General features: G+C 44.8%; 2 non-coding genes across 2 annotated transcripts; both read left to right on the top strand.

Moving 5' to 3' along the window:
* The first annotated feature begins 2,733 nt into the window (after positions 1 to 2,733).
* On the top strand, positions 2,734 to 2,806 carry TRNAK-UUU. The gene has a single exon. It is a non-coding gene; the product is annotated as a tRNA-Lys (tRNA).
* Positions 2,807 to 23,256: 20,450 nt separating this feature from the next.
* On the top strand, positions 23,257 to 23,328 carry TRNAA-CGC. Its single transcript has one exon. It is a non-coding gene; the product is annotated as a tRNA-Ala (tRNA).
* Positions 23,329 to 26,318: the final 2,990 nt, after the last annotated feature.

The following is a 26,318-nucleotide window of genomic DNA, read 5'->3' as shown; positions in this document are numbered from 1 at the left end:
TGTGACCACCCAAGGCACCCGCGTCCGGGGTGTTGCTTTTAGACTCTCCAGGCTGAGAACTGCTTTTAGGAATCTGTGGCTATTTCAGGGCAGATGCCAAGTAAACACTGCTTTTAAATTCCTTTTTGGGTGAATTAGCTGTTCTCTCGAATTTTCCTTCTGGTAACTCTAGGCAGAGAACAAAAGGTTGTGCTTGATAGTTTTCCCTTCCAGGAGCACCAGAGTGTCCTTTTCGTCTTCCTCTTCTTATTCTCACTGGATTAAATATGAAGCCTCTCCATGGCCTCAAGTACAGCAGTGGGGCAGAACCACGGAAGAAAGTCTGGAGAGCACAGTGGGAGTCTGGCTGCTGTGGTCTCCAGGGGAATCCAGATGCTGGGCACCCTTTCCAGGGAAGGGAAACAGCTACTATACCTAGAGCACCAAAACCTCACCTTTGGCCCCACATGGCCACAGGGGTCAAGTGGCCCTGAGCTCGGACCTGCAGATCTGTCCTTGTCTGGCCAGTCTCCGTGGTGGCATGGGTTTTCCACAGCATCACCGCAGGTTCCACTGCTCCTCGGTACCAGAGACCTGTGGGCAAATGCAGAGGAGTGGGCACAAAGAAAAGACAACACTCAGAAAGTTGTCTCTGGAAATCTAGGGCCAGACGGAAAGAGAAGACAGAAAATCTTCAGCTACTCAAGGAAAAGGGGAAGAGTCCGCTCCGATCCCTGTTCTGGCACTGTCCGGACAGAATGAATCTGAACATCAATGAAGCATCTTCCTGAGGACGGTGACAACGTCTGGCCAGCTCGGTCACCCCGAGCGGAACTCTGCAGAGAGCTTGCCTCCGGAAGCTGGAATTTCACGTGGTCATCAAAGAGAAGACGGTCTTGTGACTTTCTGAGGGCCCAGAGAGACCCGTTGGAAAAGGAGAGTTAGGAATCCTTGGTTCGTATTTCTGGAAAACAAACGAAAGGCTGCCTTGAGACTGATTTTGGACCCTGGGCTTCGTGCTCTGTGCTTCAGGGATCTTCCTGCTCCTCAGCTTGCTCCAAGGTCCTCTCCTAATTCTCGGGAAAGCATTTCCATCCCACCGGGGACAAGTCTCAGCACCGGGACGTTTCCCTGCGTCTTCGAATTCCTCCTCTCCCCGGACTTCTCTGCCTTTGAGCCTCGGAAAGGCCCGCGGGGGTCCTGCGGAAGGATACCGGGACCAGGCCTGTGCGGGGCCGGCCTCGGGTCCGGCCTCGGGTCCGGCCTCGGGTCCGGCCTCGGGTCCTTCCGCGGAGGCGGCGGCGCGGCGGACGTCGCGGGACCCGGCGGGACGGACGGCGCGACGGTGAGTGCCCCCGCTGACCCCGACCGGCGGCGCGTCTGTTCGGGCGGACGGAGGGGGGCGGTGGAGGAGAGCGCTCCCGTCGGACCGGGAACGGCTTTCGGAGGGGACTGCCCGAGTGAGGAGCGCGCGAGGACGCCGGGCGGGCCGGTACCGCGGCCGCATTCGGATGCGTCCTGCGCCCGGTTCCCGTCCGCCGCCGGGGGCGCGTCCGGAGCGCGTGGGCAGCCAGACCCGGGGCGCCGACGGCCACGCGCTCCGCCTCAGGCCACCTTGCGTCGCACTCACGCGGGGCCGCACGGAAATTTATAGCGCCGAGAGGCTCCCCGGGTTGAAAATCGGGCAGGTCCCGGAAGCCCAGACCTCGAGAGCTGGGAACGCAGAACCTGGTGATTTGGACCGCGTAGCTGGGAAGGCCTCCTGTAGGAGGAGGCGGAGGGAGGGAAGGGGGGGTGAGGCGTGGGCGGATGGGGCGAGCGAGGTGGCCCGCTGGGGCTGCCGCCGGGCCCAGAGCCAGGGCCTCCCCCAGCCCGACGCGGAGATGTCGGGTAGAGTCTGGGTCTCGGAGAAGGCATTCCGGAGCAGACGCGCCGCGCCGGGGTGAGCGACGCGAGCGGGGCAGGACACCTCGTCCCCCGAGCGCAGGGAGACACGCGGAGACGCGGCCCTGGGGGTTCGGCTTCTGCCTCTGACCGACAGCTGTTTGCTTACGGCGGGGTCGTCACTACTCGGGGCCTGAAGCAGGGTCCCCCCACCGGCCCGGGGGTTTCGGGTCGTGGCGCCGCCATCTTGGGCCTCCCCGGTGGGATCCGGCTTCCCGCGGACGCTGCCCGGACGGCCCCGACCTTCCCCACGGCCGGCCGCGCCTCCTCCTGGCTGGCCTCCGGGCCTGCCGCGAGAGCCGCGGTAAGTGCCTGCTCCGACCCGACTAACAACGTAGGGAGACGAGGGCTGGACGTGGGTCTTTAAACGCGGCGAGGGTGTGGGTGGGTGGGTGGGCAGGACGCGTCCGCCCGCGCCTGTTCTCTGCGGCCTCTACGGGCCGGGAAGCACCGGAGTCCCGCGTGTTTTCGGGGCGGTGAGACCAAGACCTCTGTCCCGCGGGAGGGTCCCACTCACTTTGACCCAAGCGGCGGCACTCGAGAGCGTCGCGGGAGCTCTGCAGACTCGAGCCCTTCGGAGCACGACCTCTGCCTGCGTTTCTGGGGGAAAGACGGGTTGTTCCCGGCCGGAGCCCGCTGTGCTGGGCGCTTAGTGCGGGGGTGCGGGGGCGCGGGGGCGCCGGCTACTCCGAGAGTGTGAGCTCCGGGCACTCAGGGTTGCTGTCAGCGCGTCCGAGCAGGTGGACCAAAGTCCCCGGTCGCCCAACACACTTCCCTTTACTGGGCTGGCAAAGAAGCCTGGGCACATGAGCCCGGATAGCTCAGTTGGCAGAGCATCAGACTTTTAATCTGAGGGTCCAGGGTTCAAGTCCCTGTTCGGGCGGGAAAGTTATTTTTCTTTCCCTTGTATGCTCACCTCCGAAGAAGTGTTAGCGGTCCTTCTGTCCCTGGTCGAGGGGATTGGATCCTGGCTTGGGGAGTGGGTACTCGGTCTTCGCTTGTGTAGGGGGAGGAGCCTTTATCAAGCTATATGAAAAGAGCGCTGTCCTGGTTATTGATAAGGTCGCTCTGTTTCCTCCAGAAGGGGAGAGGAACTTGGATTTGAACCTGATTATTTTAAGATATCTACATATTTAAGATACAGTCTTGTGAAAATATTTGACAACCACAGCAATCCCTGAAAACTGCTATTCTGTAGAAATCTCTAAGATTTTCTTTAAAAATTATTATTATGTAGCTACAGAGGAGGAGGACCATACATAGAGTGAGAATTGAGAAGGGTTCATAGTGACTTGAAGATTGGGAACGCATTGATGGTATTCATGGAAAACCACATAGAGAGCCAGAGTGATCTTGGGCTCTGCATTCATTCCAGATAGCATAAGGCTTCTGGAACTTCCTTAGAAACCCCAGGAAGTGCTTAGAAATTGAGGCGAGGTTATTGCTATCTCTTCTTTGCCTTCTGCAAGAGACCCTTGTTCCTGTTCCCAGAAATCCCCTGCAATCAATTGTGAACTTCCCAGGATCTTGTTTTGTCTGTCTCTCAGTTGTGTCATCCCGCTGCCAGACTCTGAGGAAGAGAGGTGTGTGAGCTTGGGAAACGGGCTGCTTCCACTTGGTTCTGTGTCCTGGCACAGAGAGCAGCGAGGCTTCTGCCCAGCACTCCTCTAAGTCATCACTCTGCACCGCAGCTGGAGCAGGCTGGTCCCCACGTGGGCTGTTGTACATTCCTGACATAGAGGAGTTCTTTTCCATTTACTTCCAGCTATACCTCCAAAATTTTCCCTGAATTTTTGTGGCCAGTCATTCTTTGCCAATGTTACCGAAACGTCTGTCTCCAAAGGAAGGCTGTGGGATTAATTCTTTAGTTACAGAATTTTTTGAGAAACTGAGGAACTCATTTTAATCAGTAGACAGAACACACCCATGATCAACATACTCTCTTCAGAAAATGCCCAAATGTGGGCCACTGAGGTGGGGAAACAATGAAGTGTCTAAGCCTTGGTTTCAGCTCTGGTCATGATCCTACGGTCTTGGCATTGAGCCCCACACTGGGCTCTGTGCTCAGCATGGAGTCTCCTTGAGCTCGTCTGTCTCCGTCTCCTTCTGCCCCTCCTGTTCTTGCTGTCTCTCTCTAAAATAAATAAATAAAGTCTTCATAAAGAAAACCCCCAAACATGAAGTGTATGTCTAACCCATCTATGCCGTGAGGGAAAACAGAAGCCTTCTGTGCCTTTTTGGAAGGACTCCAGGCCCATTGAAGGCATTCAAATGTTCATTTAATGATGCTCCCACTTTCCATTAGGATCTTTGGCAAATCCCCACTCTGACATCACAGGTCAGTTGTCAGAAGTTAAATCAAGTGATTTTTTTCATGTCTGCAATTTGGAGTAAGGATGCACCAGAAAGAACAGAACAGAGTAATCATGAGGGACTGAAGTAGAGGAACACAAGGCCTTTTCAGTTACGACATGTGGTCGTCCTGTCCCTTTTACAGCAGGGGAATGGAAGAACTCTGTTACTTGCCTATCCAACCCAGTTTCTCAGGGATCCCTTATAATACAGCAATATTAAAGGGAAGATACAAAACATTTTCAATATTAAAGGAAGAACTAAAACACTTTAAAGATTTTTATTTATTTATTTGGTAGAGAGAGATCACAAGTATACGGAGCAGCAGGCAGAGAGAGAAGGGGAAGCAGACTCCAGGCTCGCTCCTTCCCATGACCCTGAGATCATGATCATGACCTGAGCGGAAGGCAAGAGGCCCAACCTACTGAGCCATCCAGGTGCCCTGAAATAAAACGCTTCAATAGTTAGAAGGACATACAGGGAAACCTGGAAACTAGTTCATACATAGCGACCTGGGAGAGGACAGAGGTGATACGGTTCTTCAGGTTGCTGTTGCCTAAATCGGTGGTTGTGAAGATGAGGCTGCGGGTGGGGAAACCTGAGGGAGGAACTAATGCCTCATGAGAAGTCATATTTGTTTGTCTTCCTCGTGGGCATTAACTCAAGGATTACTTTCTCAATGGCCTTATTTAGGAAAATATTTAAGAATCTGCTCCTCCTTACTTCCCAGTTAGAGGAGAGGACATATATCACAGCACATGTTACAGGAAGAGGGGTCTGCACACACATGCGCATGCCTGGTCACCCTTCGTTCATTCGCAGGCTGCCTCTCCGTGGAGTACCTGATTTTTTTTTATTACAGACAGAGATCACAAGTAGGCAGAGAGGCAGGCAGAGAGAGAGGGAGAAACAGGCTCCCTGCTGAGCAGAGAGCCTGATGTGGGGGCTGGATCTCAGGACCCTGAGATCATGACCTGACCGAAGGCAGAGGCTTTAGCCCACTGAGCCACCCAGGCGCCCCGGAGTACCTGATTTTCACAGTGGTCAGGAGTAAATGCTGAACTCACGATTGAAATAAGATTGTTTTACTTTACAGACTATATGATCTAGTACTTTATAATGCTATCCTGGAAGCTAAAATTCACTTCTTAAAATTGAGCTTCATTGCCGTTGTTACACATGCCATCATAGAAAAATAGCAAGGGAGGAAAAATGTTTAGTGAGGTAAAGTATATGCATTAAAAACTATAGCCATAAAAAAAAGCCATAGTTATTCTTACTTCAAAGAATCATTTGTCTGGCTAAAGTCAGGAGCAACAGGAATGACGTAAGAAGAAAAAAGAGGCAGCATATCAAAAAATATTACATTGTGGGGCATCTGGGTGGTTCAGTGGGTTAAGCCTCTGCCTTTGGCTCAGGTCATGATCTCAGGGTCCTGGGATCGAGTCCCACATCAGGCTCTCTGCTCAGCAGGGAACCTGCTTCCTCCTCTCTCTCTGCCTGCCTCTCTTCCTACTCGTGATTTCTGTCTGTCAAATAAATAAATAAAATCTTAAAAAAATACATTACATTGTGTTCTGATAGTACAATTACATTTATGTTACATTTATGTTCTGATGATACAATTTGCTCTATCAAAAGATAGAAGCAGCTAAAAACCCATGTAAGAGAAAGTTTATACAAAGGCTAAGCAGGAAATAAATATCTACCAGTGTATTAGTTACCTGTTGTTGCATAAGAAATTACCCCATCTTTTATGATTGGTCCCTCAAATTGTGCAATTCTTCTGCCTCATTCTAATAATTATAAGAGAATCATTAAGTCCAGTCTATATTCAAGGGAAGGGAAATTAGTTTCCTCTTCTTAAAGAGAGAAGTTATCAGATAGAGATCACAAGTAGGCAGAGAGGCAGGCAGAGAGAGAGGAGGAAGCAGGCTCCCTGCTAAGCAGAGAGCCCCCCCCCACCCCCTCCAAGCAGGGCTAGATCCCAGGACCCTGGGATCATGACCTGACCTGAAGGCAGAGGCCTTAACCCACTGAGCCACCCAGATGCCCCTATTTTGTATACATTCTTAAAACACCATGACAGGCAATAATCAATTAGAAGGAAATATAGGACAAATAGATATTTGTAATCATAATAAAATATAAACTCATAACAAATTAAGCTAAAAGTACACCAATTATGTAAAGAAAAAAATCTTTTTTTTTTTTTAAGTGGGGGAAGGAGGGGAGGGGCAGATAGAATCTTAAGCAGGCTCCACAACCAGTGGGGCTCCATCCCAGGACCCTGAGATCACAACCTGAGCTGAAATCAAGAGTCAGAAGCTTAGGGGCTCCTGGGTGGCTCAGTCGTTAAGTGTCTGCCTTCAGCTCAGGTCATGATCCCACAGTCCTGGGATCCAGCCCCGCATTGGCCTCCCTGCTGGGTGGGAAGCCTGCTTCTCCTCCTCCCTCTCCCCTGGCTTGTGTTCCCTCTGTGGCACTCTCTCTCTCTCTCTCTCTCTCTCTCTGTGTGTGTCAAATAAATAAATAAATAATCTTTTAAAAAAAAGAAAAGATGCTTAACTGACTGAGCCACCCAGGTGCCCCCCAAAGCAACATTATCTTAATGAGGGGCTTATATATCTATTCTAGTGCATGGGGAGAATATCCTGTTCCTAGTTCAGAATGCTTAGTATTTTCAAATATCAGTTCTCCCCGTATTAGCATATAAATGAAAAAAAATTTCCTTAAAATTCAGATGTATATTAGTTTCGATATTGAAAAAAATCTCAGAATGGTAAGAGAAGTTTGTCTTAGTAGATATAAAACATACTATAAATCTATAGTAATTAAACCAAAATGGAAATGAGTCAGGAATAGACAGAAAGATCAGTGATATTGCTAAAAGTAATGAGACTAAATATACATAAACTCTTAAGAGGTTTAAAATAAAAAATAAGGGGTGCCAGCAAGGGTCTCCCTGCTCAGTGGGGAGCCTGCTTCTCCTTCTCGTTCTCCCCCCCCCACTCACGCTCTCTCTCGCTCTGCTCTCTCTCAAATAAATAAAATATTTTTAAAAATATAAAATAAAAAAATAAGACGTACATGCTGGAGTCCATTATCTTGGGTTCAAATCCCAGCTCTGTCATTTACTAGTCATATGACTTCAGAGGAAATATTTGATCTCTCATTTTAAATGAGGATAATAATAGCTATCTACTGTACTGCATAAGATCTTTATGAAGGCTAAATAAGATAATATAAGGATAAAATAATACAAAGATTCTAAACCCAGAGCCCAATGATCCCCATGGAGTCTATGGGTAGATTTCAGGGGTTTAAGAACTTGGAAACAGAGGGGTGCCTGGGTGGCTCAGTGGATTAAGCTGCTGCCTTTGGTTCAGGTCATGATCTCAGTGTCCTAGGATCAATCCCTGCATCGGGCTCTTTGCTCAGTGGGGAGCCTGCTTCTCTCTCTCTCTCTGTCAAATGAATAAAAATCTTTTCTTTGTTTTTTTTTTTTTAAGATTTTAATTATTTATTTGACAGAGATCACAAGCAGACAGAGAGGCAGGCAGAGAGAGAGGAGAAAGCAGGCTCCCTGCTGAGCAGAAAGCCCGATGCGGGGCTCGATCCCAGGACCCTGGGATCACGACCCGAGCCGAAGGCAGAGGCTTTAACCCACTGAGCCACCCAGGCGCCCCACAAATAAATAAAAATCTTTAAAAAAAAAAAAAAGAACTTGGAAGGGGAAAAATTACAAATTTACATTTACTAATCTCTAACCATAATTTATTATTACTTTGATGAGTATAGGCAGCAGGCCTCAGAAGTGTGGGTAGCATCTGTGGTTTTTCATCAAGAGAAATCACAGATGTGGTTTACATCCATCATGAGTTGGAACTATGAAAGTTTGAAGACCCACCACCAAACTCTCTTACTGGACGTAGCTGACCGACTCTGGGCAGCTCTCTACCAGACCGTGAGGTCTTCCATCCTCACACTGTTGGTCCCGGCAGCTGTGCGGCCTGTGAGTACTTCCATCACAGTCGTTTATTGATCAGTACGAAGAGATAGTGAGCAGTTGTCACTGTGCAAGTTCTGTAGTGCCGAGTGTTTCAAATGAAAATTTTTAATTTTGGGGAGGCAGTGTAGTCCTTGTGGCAAGGATATGCGCACCAGCTTGCACTGTGAAACAGGAACGCTCAGGCAGCAGGGATGGTTGAGAAGCCATTCAGTTGTGTTACTTAAAGAAAATTCCTATTCAAAGATTTTCCAGGGGCACCTGGGTGGCTCAGTGGGTTAAAGCCTCTGCCTTCGGCTCGGGTCGTGATCCCAGGGTCCTGGGATCAAGCCAGGATCCTGGGATCAAGCCCCACATCTGGCTCTCTGCTCAGCAGGGAGCCTGCTTCCTCCTCTCTCTCTGCCTGCCTCTCTGCTTACTTGTGATCTCTCTGTCAAATAAATAAACAAAATTAAAAAAAAAAGATTTTCCAGTGATAGCGATCATTCACATTGTTTTCCGTGTTCACTGGGGGTCTTTTTTGAGTTTATTCTCCTTGGCTGTTTTTGTCTGTAAACAATGACTATTTTGGGTTTTTTCCCCCAGTCATTTAAATCATTTAAACCTCTTGCTTTTATTTTGCTGTATTATACTCCTACTGTATTTGTTTACTGCAGGAGAGATAAATTTTAGTACATTAATATAATATTATACAACTACTGAAAATGACATTCTAGACATCGAAGATACAGAGGTGAATAAGATACAGTTCCCAGCATGAAGGAACCCACAGGTTTGTGGGGCTGTACCTAGATATATATTTTTAAAGATTTTATGTATTTGAGAGAGAGAGAGAGCAGGAGAGAGGGGAAGGTCAGAGGGAGAAGCAGACGCCCCACTAAGCAGGGAACCAGATGCGGGACTTGATCCTGATCTGAGCCAAAGGCAGTCCCTTAACCAACTAAGCCACCCAGGCGCCCTACCTAGATACATTTGAAAATATATATGACAGTATATTTCCAGCTTATTACAAAAACTAAAGAGAATGGGAAAATACTGGAATCACATAAACAAAATGTTAACAGATTTGAATTTGAAGTAGTAGAATCTGTCCTGATTTTTATTTCAACCTTCTTGCTTATCTGTATTTTGCCATATTTTTTTTGCAAAGAACATGTATTTCTTCTAAAATAAGGGGGAATAAAAACTGTAAAGGTTATCCTGAAATCAAATCTTTCTAGAACTCACAAAGTTTGTTTGGTCCCTTGCCAGTCACTACAAGGAGTTAGTCTTCTGAAAGGAAAGCAACAGGAAACGAAGTCTCACAGCACAGTGTGACAGGCCCAGAGCAGGGCTAAGAGGGAGCAGTCTGGAGAATATGGTATCTCCTAGAGCTCATGTGATTAATCACTGATTTACAAAATTGAATGTTAAAGATTATAAAACATACCTTGCTCTGTCACCTTGGACAACACATTAAGCCAAAGCATGGCAGTGTTCTTGGGAGGCACTGCCCAATACAATGGGCCACAAATGCCAACCATATATAGAATTTAAATTTTTTTTCTTTTTTTTAAAAATTTTTAATTTTTTAAGTAACATATGATGTATTATTAGCCCCAGGGGTACAGGTCTATGAATCGCCAGGCTTACACACTTCACAGCACTCACCATAGCACATACCTTCCCCAATGTCCATAACCCCACCACCCTCTCCCAACCCCATTCCCCCCAGCAACCCTCAGTTTGTTTTGTGAGATTAAGAGTCTCTTATGGTTTATCTCCCTCCCGATCCTATCTTGTTTCATTTAATCCTTTCCTGCCTCCCAAACCCCCCACCGTTGCCTCTCAATTTCCTCATATCAGAGAGATCATATGTAATGATCTTTCTCTGATTGACTTACTTTGCTAAGCATAATACTCTCTAATTCCATCCATGTCGTTGCAAATGGCAAGATTTCATTTCTTTTGATGGCTGCACAAAGAATGTATATATATATATATACACATATATATATATATATATCACATCTTCTTTATCCATTCATCTGTTGATGGACATCTAGGTTCTTTCCATAGTTTGGCTATTGTGGACATTGCTGCTATAAACATTCAGGTGCATGTGCCTCTTCAGATCCCTACATTGGTATCTTTAGAGTAAATACCCAGTAGTTTGATTGCTGGGTCATAGGGTAGCTATATTTTCAACTTTTTGAGGAACTTCCATGCTCTTTTCCAAAGTGGCTGCACCAACTTGCATTCCCACCAACAGTGTAGGAGGGTTCCCCTGTCTCTGCATCCTTGCCAACATCTGTGGTTTCCTGACTTGTTAATTTTAGCCATTCTGACTGGTGTGAGTTGGTATTTCACTGTGGTTTGATTTGTATTTCCGTGATGCCGAGTGATATGGAGCACTTTTTTATGTGTCTGTTGGCCATCTGGATGTCTTCTTTGCAGAAATGTCTGTTTATGCCTTCTGTCCATTTCTTTTTCTTTTTTTTAAAGATTTTATTTATTTATTTGACAGACAGAGATCATAAGTAGGCAGAGAGGCAGGCAGAGAGAGAGAGAGAGAGAGAGAGAGGGAAGCGGCTCCCTGCGGAGCAGAGAGCCCGATGTGGGGCTCGATCCCAGGACCCTGAGATCATGACCCGAGCCGAAGGCAGCAGCCAAAACCACTGAGCCACCCAGGCGCCCCTTCTGTCCATTTCTTGATTGGATTATTTGTTCTTTGGGTGTTAAATTTGATAAGTTCCTTATAGATTTTGTATACTAGCCCTTTATCTGATGTTTGTTTGCAAATATCTTCTCCCATTCTGTCAGTTGTATTTTGGTTTTGTTGACTGTTTCCTTTGCTGTGCAGAAGCTTTTGATCTTGATGAAGTCCCAGTAGTTCATTTTCGCCCTTGCTTCCCTTGCCTTTGGAGAGGTTCCTAGGAAGAAGTTGCTGCGGCTGAGGTCGAAGAGGTTGCTGCCTGTGTTCTCCTCAAGAATTTTGATGGATTCCTTTCTCACATTGAGGTCTTTCATCCATTTTGAGTCTATTTTTGTGTATGGTGTAAGGAAATGGTCCAGTTTCATTCTTCTGCACGTGGCTGGCCAATTTTCCCCCACCACTTGCTGAAGAGACTGTCTTTTTTCCATTGGACATTCTTTCCTGCTTTGTCAAAGATTAGTTGACCATAGAGTTGAGAGTCCATTTCTGGGCTCTCTGTTCTGTTCCATTGATCTACGTGTCTGTTTTTGTGCCAGTACCATACTGTCTTAATGATGACAACTTTGTAATAGAGCTTGAAGTCTGGAATTGTGATGCCACCAACTTTGGCTTTCTTTTTCAACATTCCTTTGGCTATTCGAGGTCTTTTCTGGTTCCAAACAAATTTTAGGATTATTTGTTCCATTTATTTGAAAAAATTGGATGGGATTTTGATAGGGATTGCATTAAATATGTAGATTGCTTTAGGTAGCGTAAACATTTTCACAATGGAATTTCCAACCCACGAGCATGGAACATTTTTCCATTTCTTTGTGTCTTCCTCAATTTCTTTCATGAGTACTTTATAGTTTTCTGAGTATAGATTCTCTGCCTCTTTGGTTAGGTTTATTCCTAGGTATCTTACGGTTTTGGGTGCAATTGTAAATGGGATTTACTCCTTAATTTCTCTTTCTTCTGTCTTCTTGTTGGTGTAAAGAAATGCAACTGATTTCTTTGCATTGATTTTATATCCTGACACTTTACTGAATTCCTGTACAAGTTCTAGCAGATTTGGAGTGGAGTCTTTTGGGTTTTCCACATATAGTATCATATCATCTGCAAAGAGTGATAGTTTTAATTCTTCTTTGCAAATTTTGATGCATTTAATTTCTTTTTGTTGTCTGATTGCTGAGGCTAGGACTTCTACTACTATGTTGAATAGCAGTCGTGATAGTGGACAGCCCTGCCATGTTCCTGACCTTAGGAGAAAAGCTCTCAGTTTTTCCCCATTGAGAACGGTATTTGCTGTGGGTTTCCCATAGATGGCTTTGGTGATATTGCGGTATGTACCCTCTATCCCTACACTTTGGAGAGTTTTGATCAAGAAAGGATGTTTTACTTTGTCAAATGCTTTTTCAGCATCTATTGAGAGTATGATATGCTTCTTGTTCTTTCTTTTATTAATGTATTGTATCACATTGATTTGTGGATGTTGAATCAACCTTGCAGCCCTGAAATAAATCCCACTTGGTTGTAGTGAATAATCCTTTTAATGTACTGTTGGATACTATTGGCTAGTATTTTGGTGAGAATTTTTGTATTTGTGTTCATCAAGGATATTGGTCTATAATTCTCTTTATTGATGGGATCTTTGTCTGGTTTGGGGATCAAGGTAATGCTGCCCTCATAAAACGAGTTTGGAAATTGTCCTTCCATTTCTATTTTTTGGAACAGTTTCAGAAGAATAGGAATTAATACTTTTTTAAATGTTTGGTAGAATTCCTCCGGGAAGCCATCTCGCCCTGGGCTCTTGTTTGGAGATTTTTGATGACTGCTTCAATCTCCTTACTGGTTATGGGTCTGTTCAGGTTTTCTCTTTCTTCTTAGTTCAGTTGTGGTTTATATGTCTCTAGGAATGCATCAATTTCTTCCAGATTGCCAAATTTGCTGGCATATAGTTGCTCATAATATGTTCTTATAATTGTTTGTATTTCTTTGGTGTTGGTTGTGATATCTCCTCTTTCATTCATGATTTTACTTATTTGGGTCCTTTCTCTTCTTTTTGATAAGTCTGGCCAGGGATTTATCAATCTTACTAATTCTTTCAAAGAACCAGCTCCTAGTTTTATTGATTTGTTCTGGTTTTGTTTTTTGTTTTTTGTTTTTTGTTTTTTGTTTTTTTTTTTGGTTGGGTTTTGTTTTGTTTGGTTTGGTTTGGTTTCTGTTTCATTGATTTCTGCTCTGATCTTTATTATTTCTCTTCTTCTGCTGGGTGTAGGCTTTCTTTGTTGTTCTTTCTCCAGCTCCTTTAGGTGTAGCGTTCGTTGTGTATTTGAGACCTTTCGTGTTTCTTGAGAAAGGCTATATCATGATATATTTTCCTCTCAGGACTGCCTTTGCTGTGTCCCACAGATTTTGAACCATTGTGTTTTCATTATCATTTGTTTCCATGAATTTTTTCAATTCTTTTTTAATTTCCTGGTTGGCCTGCCACTTCCTGTAGGCAAACAGGAGAAGAATGAGGCACGAACAAGTCAGCTGCAAGAGAAAGGGAGCAGGGGACAACAGTAGAAAAGACTGTTGCCCCGAACAACTCCTCAGTCTTGCTTTTCTTAGATAGAAACAGTAACCAACAGAAGAGCCAAAGAAGGCCAAACATTAGTCATAGGCCTTGTAGATAAACAAGAAGGTGGGCAAAATATGTCTGTACAAGCAATATAAAGTTTATAGTTGAACAAGAACATTCAAAGGACTTATCTAACTAGCCACAGGTGCTTTTGGGGGGAGAAGGGGAAGATAACGGAAAAATGAAGCAGGCGGCGTTCCACCCTGAATTAGCCGGGCATCCCCGCTGCTCAGCTTCAAAGCCGTATGTCATCCTCTCCCCCAAAGACCTGTTGCCAGTATGTGTTTTTCTTAAGGCTATATCTAAATGTGCTTGGTAACTAGTAAAATTTCCCATGGGTTATATTTTAAGTAATACATTGTTCTGAGGGGCAGTTGCATTGACCCATTCATTCTTTACTAGGATGCTCTGTAGCCTCCATATATTTGGGTTCCTTCCAGATTTCCTCTTGTGATTGGGTTCTAGCTTCAGAGTATTGTGGTCTGAAAATATGTAGGGAATGATCCTAATCTTTTGGTACCAGTTGAGACCTGATACGTGACCCAGGATGTGATCTATTCTGAAGAATGTTCCATATGCACTAGAGAAGAATGTGTATTCTGTTGCTTTGGGATGGAATGTTCTGAATATATCTGTGATGTCCAGTGTGTCATTTAAGGCCTTTATTTCCTTGTTGATCTTTTGCTTGGATGATCTGTCCATTTCAGTGAGGGGGGTGTTAAAGTCCCCTACTATTACTGTATTATCGTCGATGTGTTTCTTTGATTTTGTTATGAATTAGTTTATATAATTGGCTCCTCCATGTTAAGGGCATAGATATTTAAAACTGTTAGATCTTGTTGTTAGACAGACCCTTAGAGGCTGATACAGTGTCTTTCCTCATCTCTTATTATAGTCTTTGGCTTAAAATCTAAGTGATCTGATATAAGGATTGCCACCCCAGCTTTCTTTTGATGTCCATTAGCATGGTAAATGGTTTTCCACCCCTTCACTTTAAATCTGGAGGTGTCTTTGGGTCTAAAATGAGTTTCTTGTAGACAGCATATTGATGGGTTTTGTTTTTTTATCCATTCTGATACCCTGTGTCTTTTGATTGGGGCATTTATTCCGTTTACATTCAGGGTAACTATTGAGAGATATGAATTTAGTGCCATTGTATTTCCTATAAGGTGACTGTTACTGTACCTTTCTGGTCTACTACTTTTAGGCTCTCTCTTTGCTTAGAAGACCCTTTTCAATATTTCCTGTAGAGCTGGTTTGGTGTTTACAAATTCTTTTAGTTTTTGTTTGTCCTGGAATCTTTTATTTTTTTTTCAAAGATTTTATTTATTTATTTGACAGAGAGAGATCACAAGTAGGCAGAGAGGCAGGCAGAGAGAGAGGGGGAAGCAGACTCTGTACTGAGCAGAGAGCCCAATGCGGGGCTCAATCCCAGGACCCTGGGATCATGGCCTGAGCCAAAGGCAGAGGCTTTACCCCACTGAGCCACTGAGGTGCCCCTGTCCTGGAAGCTTTTTATCTCTTTTTCTATTTTCAGTGATAGCCTAGCTGGATATAGTATTCTTGGCTGCATGTTCTTGTTTAGTGTTCTGAATATAGCATGCCAGTTCTTTCTGGCCTGCCAGGTCTCTGTGGATAAGTCTGCTGCCAGTCTAATATTTTTACTATTGTATGTTACAGACTTCTTGTCCCAGGCTGCTTTCAGGATTTTCTCTTTGTCACTAGGACTTTGTTAGGTGACGGGGTCGGGACCTATTCTTATTACTCAGGTGGGTTCTCTGTGCCTCCCGGATGTTGATGCTTGTTCCCTTTACCATATTAGGGAAATTCTCTACAATAATTCGCTCCAATATACCTTCTGCTCCCCTCTCTCTTTCTTCTTATTCTGGAATTCCAATTATTCTAATGTTTCATGTTATGGTATCACTTCTCTCTTGAATTCTCCCCTCGTGGTCCAGTAGTTGTTTGTCTCTATTTTGCTCACCTTCTTTATTCTCTGTCATTTGGTCTTCTATATCACTAATTCTCTCTTCTGCCTCATTTATCCTAGCAGTAAGAGCCTCCATTTAAAAAAAAAAGATTTTATTTATTTATTTGACAGAGATCACAAGTAGGCAGAGAGGCAGGCAGAGAGAGAGGAAGGGAAGCAGGCTCCCTACTGAGCAGAGAGCCCGGATGTGGGGCTTGATCCCAGGACCCTGGGATCATGGCCTGCGCTGAAGGCAGAGTCTTAACCCACTAAGCCACCCAGGCACCCCAAAGCCTCCATTTTTTATTGCACCTCATTAATAGCTTTTTAAATTTCAGCTTGGTTAAATTTTAGTTCTTTTATTTCTCCAGAAAGGGCTTTTAGTTCCCCAGACAGCATTTCTCTAATATCTTCCATGCCTTTTTCGAGCCCAGCTAGCACCTTGAGAATCATTCTGAACTCTAGATCTGACATACTACAAATGTCTGTATTGATTAGGTCCCTAGCCTTCGGTACTGCCTCTTGTTCTTTTTTTTTGTGTTGAGTTTTTCCACCTTGTCATTTTATCCAGATAAGAATATGAAGGAGAGAAGAAAATACTAAAATACTAAATACTAAAGAAAATACTAAAAGGGTGGCAAAGACCCCAGAAAAATGTGCATTAACCAAATCTGAAGAGACCCCAAATCGTTGGGGGGAAGAAGAGAGGTAAAAAGAAGTTAAAAAAAATTTTTTTAAGGGGCACCTGGGTGGCTCAGTGGGTTAAAGCCTCTGCCTTCAACTCAGGTCGTGATCCCAGGATCCTGGGATGGGGTCCTGGGATGGAGCCCAGCATTGGGCTCTCTGCTCAGCAGGAGACCTTCCTCTCTCTCTCCTCCTGCCTCTCTGCCTACATGGGATCTCTGTCTGTCAAATTAATAAATAAAATCTTAAAAAAATTTTTTAAAGAAAAAAAGAATATATATATATATATATATATATATATATATATATATATATATATACACACGCACACGCACACACACACGCACACACTGGTGAATAGAACAGAGCCAGTTACTTAATTTCGGGAGTATTTTGGTCTCTTAGAAGAAACTACCTCCCAAAATTTTAAAGACAGAAAAACTTCTCTCTCTCTCTCTCTCTCTCTCTCTATATATATATATACACACACACACACACACACACACACACACACACACAAGTAAGGATAAACACAATGAAGGGATAGAATATGACTGTAAAGATGAAAAATTTAAAAAAAATTCTAAAAACGTTGTTGATAATTGGTGGGGAAAAGAAAGAAAAAGAAAGTGGAGAGAATTTGCTCAGACTGGAGACTAGAACAAAGCCCTGTGCTAGATTTAGGGTGTATTTTGATCTATTAGAAGATGTTGTATCCCAAAATTTTTTAGAAGGAAAAAACCCTATGTGTATACAAGAAATAAAGTTAGATACAATGAAAGGGAAAATATGACTATAATAATGAAGGTTCAAAAAGATTTTTTTTATGAAAGGTATTGTTAAGATAAACTAATTAAAAAACATTAAAGGAAGAAAGCAAAAGTTAAAAAAAATTAGAATAATAAAAAAAAGAAAATAAAAAAAATTAATTAACTTTGCAAGACTAAAGAATCATGGGGAGAAAGCCATGAATTCCCTGCTTTGGTTTCTCCTCTGGAATTCTGCTGCTCTCCATGATCAATGAGCTCGGTCTTGGTTGGATGTTCTTGCTGACCTTCTGGGGGAGGGGCCTGTTGTCGTGATTCTCACGTGTCTTGTCGGAGGCAGAACTGCACCGCCCTTGCCAGGGGCCGGGCTAAGTACGCCGCTGTGGTTGGGAGCATTTGTCCCTGAGCGCTTTCCTCCCGCCGGGAGGAGCGAGAGCTCGGCCCCGCTGCTCAGTGCGCCCTTGCGTGAGAGCGCGGAATCCCTCCTGTCCCCTGGTCTCCCGCTGCGCTCTGGGCTCGCGCCGCCTGTGAGGAGCGTTTCCATGGGGGACACACGCCCTGTTTGGAGTCTCCAAACCCAGCAGATCCCTGCCGCTCTTCCAGGGGGCTGTCCCCAGACCTGCCACTTGTGGGGTCCGCGCTCCGGGAGCAGTGGCCTCACTGTGCCTCACTGTGCCGTGGACCTCTGTTGAAGGTAACCCCAAGCTGAGAGCTCACGCCTCAGCTCCGCCTCTGTAGCCGGCTTCCCGCTCTAGTACCTGCGAGCGCTGCGACACTCAGGCACCCAGATCCTTCTGCGACCGCGGGGACCTGAGACCACAGTGCCCCCGCGAGGGCCGCCCCCACTGAGCTTCTGGAGCGACGTCCTCCGTGGAGCCGACTGGACAAGTTCCCCTTGCGCGCTCGGCGGCTCCGCTGCTGGCGGGGCCGGCCCCTCCCCCCAGCCTCCGTCTCCCGTGGCTTCGGGTTCTCGCCTCCCCGCATCCCGCCTTCCCGAGAGCGGTCGCTTTCCTGCTCTAGAACTGCCGCTCTCCTCCTCCATCTCCTGCGGGGTTCGCAGGGGTTCGGATGGTTTGATGACTTCTCGCTGGACGCCTGCGCCCTGAGCTCATCTCTGGCGCTGCGCCTCCGCCATCTGGACCCCTTCCCCTAGAATTTAAAATTTTCTAGTCGTCACACTGAAAAGATAAAAAACAGCTGAAATGAATAACATTTTATTTAGTTCAGGGTATACAAAATATCTTTTCAATGAGTAATCCATATAAACACATTGTCTCGGTGTTGGTTTTACATTCCTTTTTTCATACAGACTCTGAAACTGGTGTATATTTTCTGCTGACAACACATCTGGAGGCAGCCTGGTCACAACTCAAGGGGCAGAAGTTCCCCGTGCCGGGCTATCATAGTGGACAGCACAGTTCTGAGAACGAACGCATTGGAACAGGCAGAAGAAAATCGATAAAAGTGAGAGTGCTCACGCATGAAGGCAGCCCGTAGCTCACATTCAAGATCTGTATGCAAACCCCATTTGTGTGTTTGTATGCAGACTCTCATTCGTTTTGTGAGGCAGTCCCGACGCACTGGTAAATTGCCATTGTTGAGAGTTATCTGGAACAAAATCTTGGAAAAGATTTTGGACATATGTGGACAAAATCTTGGAGGGGGGGAAGAGTTATCTGAATTCTTCCTGATAAAGTGCTTCATATTTCATATTCTTTTACCATCTTCTTTCTTTCTAGTACCTAAAAACTAAGGTATTTTTTCTGTGAGTGACAGAAGACTTATCTTTTAACCAGATCATCCATTCACAAAATGGATTCAGAAAATGAATGGATCTGAAACAAAAGAGCCATCTGACTCTCTGTCGGTGGATATTCCCTCCATCACTTCCTGCAGGCAGAAAGCCATATTTAAATTTTCCAAGTCTGTGGTACTTTTTCCAAAGCGCTCTGAATCCCTTAATGTTCCAGAAATTACTTTGTGATCCACTGGGGAGAGAAATTCTTGTGCTCACACACACAAAAATCATCTTTAAAATGTTGATAATATACTTGTAAAGCTATTCCAGTATGTATATTCTTTAAAAACAGAATGTGTAACAGTAAAAAGCTAAGATACATATTTGAAAAGAGATTCAGATATACATATTTGCAACAAAGGAAATTATCATAAACAAGCTAAAATTCACATCTGAAAGGAAACTCCAGGTATACATTTGAAAAGATAGCAAGTCACAGTATCTTTCAGGGGAAGAAAATGAGGTAAGGAAGTAAAACAAATAATTTTTAGTTGGGTTTTAGACTCTGCAGTTGGTATAATGTTATTTTGATCATGAGAGAACTTCTTTTCTCAGGAGTTCTGTATATATCTGTTCAGTCAAACAAGCTAATTGTCGTTAACTAGTTATCTAGGCTCAGCTCTTCTATATCCATACTTTATTTCTGTCTGCTAGATTTATAACTACAAGCCTAGTGAGTTACAGTCTTCCATTCTGGGTAAAGATAGGCTGTTTAATAATTGAAGTAGCAAAATCTGGGTAGTTATCTAGGAAGAAAAAAATGATTCCATATTCCACAATATAAAGCAAGATGAATGCCAGATGGTGTTTCCAACTGTGATTAAAAAATTCAAGACTAGGGGTGCTGGGGTAGCTCTCTCCAGCAAGAATCTGACTCTTGATTTTAGTTCAGATAATGATCTCAGGGTCTTGGGATCGAGCCCCATGATAGGACTCCAAACTCTACTTGGGATTTTCCCTCTCACACTGGTCCTCCCCCTGCTTGCGCATTCATTCTCTCTCTCTCTAATAAATAAAATCTTTTTTAAAACTGATGATTATTTGAAGGAAAATACTGACAAATTTTATTTCAAGAGAGCTTCTGAAAGAGTGGTAAGAGTATAGTGAATTTTTCCTTAGTATATTTACCCTTCCCCTACTTTCCAAATTTTGTGCAATAAATATGTATTATTAGAATAATCATGGAGTAAAACAAAACAAAACATCCTGTATGACAGAGTAAAATTCCACAAGCAAATTCAAAGAGAAATCTTGGGCTAGGAAAAGAGAATTGCTATTCCTATCACCAAAAGGATTCCCCTTGTCACTCAGCATAGGCTTGATTGGAGAGTAAGAGGAAACTAGCCACAAGATCTCAGCGACTTAATAATAAAAGCTTATTCTTAGCATATGATATTTTTTTTCCCTCTTTGGTTGGTTGATGACTTTCCTCCCCAGTGTGCTCAATCTGGGATTTATGATGATAAAGTAGTGTAGGGGAGGAAAAAAATCTAGTTCTTCTACCCAGTTTAAATTCATTGCCTGGGGCCCTGCAAATTAAACTGACAAAAACCAGATTAACAGGCAGAAACTGAACACAGGTTTCCTGATACATGCAGCCTGTGTCACATGGGAGTTCTTCATGCTGAGTAACTAAGAGGGGTAGCTCAAACTTGGGCTTATAGAGCATCTTAGCAAAGAACAATACATTTGTAGAGAAGTCACAAAATAAAGGACAAGGGCTTTGGACTTTCAAGGGCAGCAAACTGTGGGAAGGCAAATCTAGGGGGGAAACCAATGGAATAAGTCTTACCTGGGGGAATCCATCTCAGCACCAACTTTCCACTTTTTCATGGCCATAAAAGCTCCCAGGAGAGGGAATCTGTGACAGCCCTCATTTCTCAGAAGTTTCTGCTTTTACTTAGAGGAAGTTTTGGGAAAGCTTCATTTTTGCATCTGTTTCTCATTCGCCTTTTAAAGTTTAAGTGAGAAGCCACATGCCTTTGGGGTGGAAAAAAATGGTCACACCTAACTTCAAGGGAGCAGAAAAGCATGTTCAGAACATGTATATATTTGGGAAAATACCAGTTACTGTGCTCCTCTACATATAAAAGGAGCTAACAAATCAATCAGAAAAATATCGAATATTTACCAGAAAATTTTGGCAAAGAATATGAAAAGATTGTTCACAGAAGGAAAATAGAAATGGGTCCTTAAAAAATGGGTCTTGAATATATGAAATATATGAAAAGATGCTGGAACTCATTCATAGGAACAGAATTGAACATCAAAGCTTTTCTGATTATGAGGCAAATTGGTTATGAGTTGATACTAAAACTAAGAATAGATATGTGGAAATTCATTACAATATTCTTTTTTGTTCTCATGTATGTTAAGATGTTCTGTAATAAAAAAGAAAAGGGAAAATTACACTGACTAATTCACACAAAAAGAAATAAAAATCTGAATAAATCTACACATGTTAAAGAAATTGAATCAATAAGCAATAACCTTCTGAAACAGAAAGCTCCAAGACCAGATGCATTCACTGGGGAATCTACCGAACATTTAAGGAAGAAATTATACCAATTCTCAACAGTCTTTTCCAGTAGAAAGAAACATCAGGAATACTTACTTAATCATTGTATGAGGCCAGCTTTAGCCTAACACCAAAATCAAAGTCATTCCCAATAAAGGAAACTAGAGACCAGTATCTCTCATGAACATAAATGCAAAAAATTCTCAAAAAATAGCAAATCAAATCCAACAATGTATATAAAAAAAATTCTACATCATGCCCAAGTAGGATTTACTGCAGGTATGCGAGGCTAGTTCAACATTTGAAACTCAGTTGATGTGATCCATCATATCAACAGGCTAACGAGAAATCATATGACCATATCAGTAGATGCAGAAAAGCATTTGACAAAATCCAACTCTCGTTTTTGATGAAAACTCTCAGCAAACTCAGAATAAAAGGGAATGTCCTCAGCTTGATAAAGAATACGTATCTACAAAAATCCTGTAGCTGACAGCTAGTGGTGAGAAATGGAAAGCTTCTAGCGAAGACCAGGAGTAAAGCAAGGCTGTCCCCTCGCATTACTTTCTCCACATCATTGGAAGTACTAGCTGATGTAATAAGACAAGAGAGAGATCCAGGGTACACAGGAAGAATGAACACCTGCATGGATAGCACATTATCACGCAGAGGTCATGGGCTACCTCACGTTCGCTTCAGTGTTGCACGTTTTGTGGGTTCCGACAAATGTATCAAGGCATGGGTCCACCAGTAACAGTATCACAGCTTGTGGCTTATCGCCAGCAACAAACCAGATTTTCCATCTTTCCACACTCTCCCCACTACTTGGTGCTCTTGGTGTGGTTTGGCCGTCCCAATAGGTGTGTCCTGGTACCTCATTATTGTTTTAATTTGCATTTCCCTGATGACTTTTGGTGCGGTCCATCTTTCCGTATGCCTGTTTGGCATCTGTGTATCTTTGGTGAGAATCTGGTAAGGTATTCTGTCTGTTTTCAAAATCAGTTGTTTCCTTATTGTTGAGTTTTAAGAGTTCTTTTTATACTTTGGATACCATTCTGGTACCAAGTCTGTGTCTTTCAAGTATTTCTCCCAGTCTATGGCTTGTCGTCTTCTTGTCTTGAGAGTGTGTTTCTCAGAGCAGAAGTTTTTTAATTTTAATGAAGTCCCACTTACCAACGACTTTTTAAAAATGTCATTTTTACTTTTGAACAGCCGCTTTTCTCTCCTGTATGACTTCGTAAGTGAGAGAAAACGAGGAACGGGGAGGGGTCCCAGGGGTCTTTTAGTGGATGGCGGCTGTCGGGGGGGCTCGGGTGGGCGGTGCGGGCTCCCCGGGGGGCGGCCTCGCGGGGGCTCGGGCGGTCGCGAGCGAAGAGAAGCCGGCGCGTGGCTGGAGGAAAGCGGGCTTCTTGGTCTCGGGCTTCTTGATCCCTCCCGGAGCCCGGGTTCCCGGGTGGGCGCTGCAGGGTCCGCGCGCGGAGGTCAGTGCGTCCGAGCCGGTGCCTCGGGGACGCACGAGCCGGCAGGATTTGCGCGGGTCCGCGGGTCCGCGCAGGTTGTTCCCGAGCGGGGTCGCGCCGGGCGCCCGCGACATCCGCGCGGCTCTCAGCCGACTCGGCGGCCGGCCTGGGCGGGCGTTTTCCGGGAGCCTCTGGCGGCAGGACGTGCGTCCGAGCATCCTGGAACTCCCCTGCGCGCTTCCTGCGGGCGCCGGCTCGGGCCCGGGGCTGCGGGACGGCCGTGGCGGCTCTGCCCTGCGCGTCCGCGGGCGCCGGGGGCCGTGGCCGGCTCGGGCCGGGGGCGGCGCGGACGCGACGGGCGAGGCTGCGGGGTTGTCCCTCCCGCACCGCCACGCTCAGGTCGGAGACCAACCAGCGCCGAAGCGTCGCGCGCATTTAACAGGACAGGAAGGCTGCCCAGCCGGCGCCCCTCGCCAGGGGATGTAGCTCAGTGGTAGAGCGCATGCTTCGCATGTATGAGGCCCCGGGTTCGATCCCCGGCATCTCCACGCCGGCTCTTTTATTCCCTTTGCCGACGGCTCGGCCTCTGCTCTAGAAGTTCTAGATGAAACGTTTTAGCCCTTTCTCACCTTTAACCGTTCTCGTCCCCGTTAAATAGAGCTATTTCCCGTCGGTATGTTTCCCTCTCTGGCATTTCATTAATCACCGCATATTCCCTGCTCTCTGGAAATCTCCCTGGGGTGTTTTATCATGCAGTGAGAGGTACAAAGCCAGAGGGACAGTCGGGAAGAAATTCCTCCCGTGAAAGCATCCAGGAAGGGGCAGAACAGCTGGTAGCACAGAATGATTTAGCTCAGTTACATGAGGTTCCATCCGTTCTCACGTTCTGCTGGAAAATAATCAGTGACGGTAAAATACATTTTAGTAATTTTTTAGGGGCTGGTAGGATAGGGTTTTGGGTATTGAGGTAGTAGTTGCATATCAATATTCAGGAGTCCACCCAAAGACGATTAGGGGAATTTCTTCCTAGACCATAGTTACTAACCTGGTTACCATTTCATTTCTCACTGCCGCTTTGGCTTTACTTAGGATTCTGTGCAGGAGAGCTGGTCCTGTCCAGCGCAGAAGGTCTGGGAAAAGGTTAGAAATAGCGTAAAGTGGAGTCGGTTAGAAACCCGCAGGTGACTGTGGGACAACACTGGAGATCCTAATGAGGCAGCATTCTGGCCATCTCTCATCAGATGGTTTCTAATGGCACATACATTCATGCCTTGATCCAAATGAGCGCTTTGAAATAGTGATAATGTAATAACAATAATTTACTGTTTCTATTCACATTTAAAAATACAGTAAAATGGCACCATGTATTTGTCTGCCTTTATTTAAAGGAAATCCAGTAATTAATAAACCTTTGTTGGGTGGTTTTTCAGTATTCCTGTGTAGCTGCTAAATCAGGAGTTAACAATTGAAAGGAGGAGAGGCAATTTATAAACCATATTTGCATCTCTGTTATAATTAGCATTTTGGAGGTTTGTAGGAGATACGCTGGGACAGAGCAGAGGGTAGGATCAGTTCTTGAGGAGGCAGCTCAGGAAAATCCTCACCAACTAAGATACCAGTGAGTAAGTGGGAGGTTTGCAGCTGGAAATGAGGATCATGGTGTGATTCTGGCCATAATAATCATGGACATGGCATGAAGACATGACACAGAACATTGGAAAATTTAGATAGTTACACATGCCTGAATCACAGGATGCTATAGGGAAATGTAGGAGATGGAGGACTGTATGACTTATCAAGGATTTTGGGCTTTATCAGTGTTCTTGGTTGCAAAAAGCAAACACTGAGTATGGTTAACTTAAGTGGGAAAGAATATCTACTTGGCCAGGTTTAGATCAATGCTAGTAGCCTTGACAGTAAGTGTCTGACTCTGAAACTGTCAGATTCCCTAAACGTAATAAAGAAACACACACACACACACACACACACATTTCCCATGACAATATCCCTGTGGCTGCTTTCCCAGAGGACCCAGTCAGCAGTGAGGAGACACTGAAACATTATAGACAAGACATTGCTATAGTCAGATTATTCTGTAAACAGTGTGAGAAATGGATTAGGAATGGTGGTAAAAGAAGATGAAAACAAGATGTATTCGGTCATTACTGCAGGAGTCCCAAGAGCTGTGTTGGGGACCTCCTCTGAGGAGTGAGCGTCAGGACATCAAGACCTGTGCTAAGACCATTCCTTATGAACCCCAGAGTAAGGGAGTCAGAGGCTTGAATGCTCCTAAGGACCTGGACAGTAGGCAGAGCTCTTTTTTTCTTTTCTTTTTTTTTTTTTTTCTGGAAGAGATTAAGGTCCAACAGAGGATCCATCTCTGGAATATAGCTAAATTTTTAGAGCATTTCAGTCTTAATTTCTTAATCACTCCTTCTCACCCATTTTTCCACTTCCATTGAGATCTTTTGGGCTACAGAGGATGGTTAATTTACTTGGAAACCGTTTGACCAGCTAAGCCCTCTGTTTCTTTCTTACTATCCCAGTTCACCACTGCAGACGTGAGCCCTCCAGTGCTCTACCCTGTCTGGTACCTTGCACAATGTACACGCCCTCCATCCTTCCATTTTGAGACCTTAGAGGTGCATTCCATCTCACCTGGGTGCTTCAGCTCTGCTCTCTGTAATTCACGGTTCCTTGTTGGACAGGCCTCCTAGATGAACTCTCTTGGTTTAACTTCAACTGCCTCTTCCCAATGACATGCCTGTTTCAGTCTTCAGTCTTGGAGTCAGGAGGCACCTTCGTGAGACCACATTCCAATTTCCAAACCATTAATTTGTATCTGCATTAAAAAAATATATATGAGGGGCGCCTGGGTGGCTCAGCTGGTTTAGCAACTGCCTTTGGCTCAGGTCATGATCTCTGAGTCCTGGGATGAGGTCCAGCATCGGGCTCTCTGCTTAGGACGGAGCCCACTTCTCCCTTTCCCTCTGCTTGCTGCTCTGCCTACTTGTGATCTCCCCTCGTCAAAAATAAATAAATAAATAAATAAATAAATAAAATCAATCTTAAAAAGAAAGAAAGAAAGAAAAGAAAGGAAAGAAAGAGGCTTCGTCCTAGATGAATGGAGACTGGTGTCTCTCTTCTTGCACCCAGTTTGGTGGCATCAGCACCCGTGTAGACAGGTCACTGAGGACCTCAGCCTCTGGCTGCTCCAATCTCTGTTTCCCCCAAAACCCTAACTTCCATGCTGGTTTAGCTGCTCACATCCATGGCCATCTTCTCCATATTAGCATGAATCTGTCTTATGCTGAAATATTAAGTCCATGCGATATACAGCAATTAAAATTTTTTTTTAAGATTTTATTTATTTATTTGACAGAGATCACAAGTAGGCAGAGAGGCAGGCAGAGAAAGAGAGGAGGAAGCAGGCTCCCCGCTGAGCAGAGAGCCCGATGTGGGGCTCGATCCCAGGACCCTGGGATCATGACCTGAGCCAAAGGCAGAGGCTTTAACCCACTGAGCCACCCAAGCGCCC

This window comes from Mustela erminea, chromosome 4 (assembly GCF_009829155.1).
Source record: "Mustela erminea isolate mMusErm1 chromosome 4, mMusErm1.Pri, whole genome shotgun sequence".
Taxonomy (NCBI): domain Eukaryota; kingdom Metazoa; phylum Chordata; class Mammalia; order Carnivora; family Mustelidae; genus Mustela; species Mustela erminea.
This window is presented reverse-complemented; position numbering and strand designations above follow the sequence as displayed.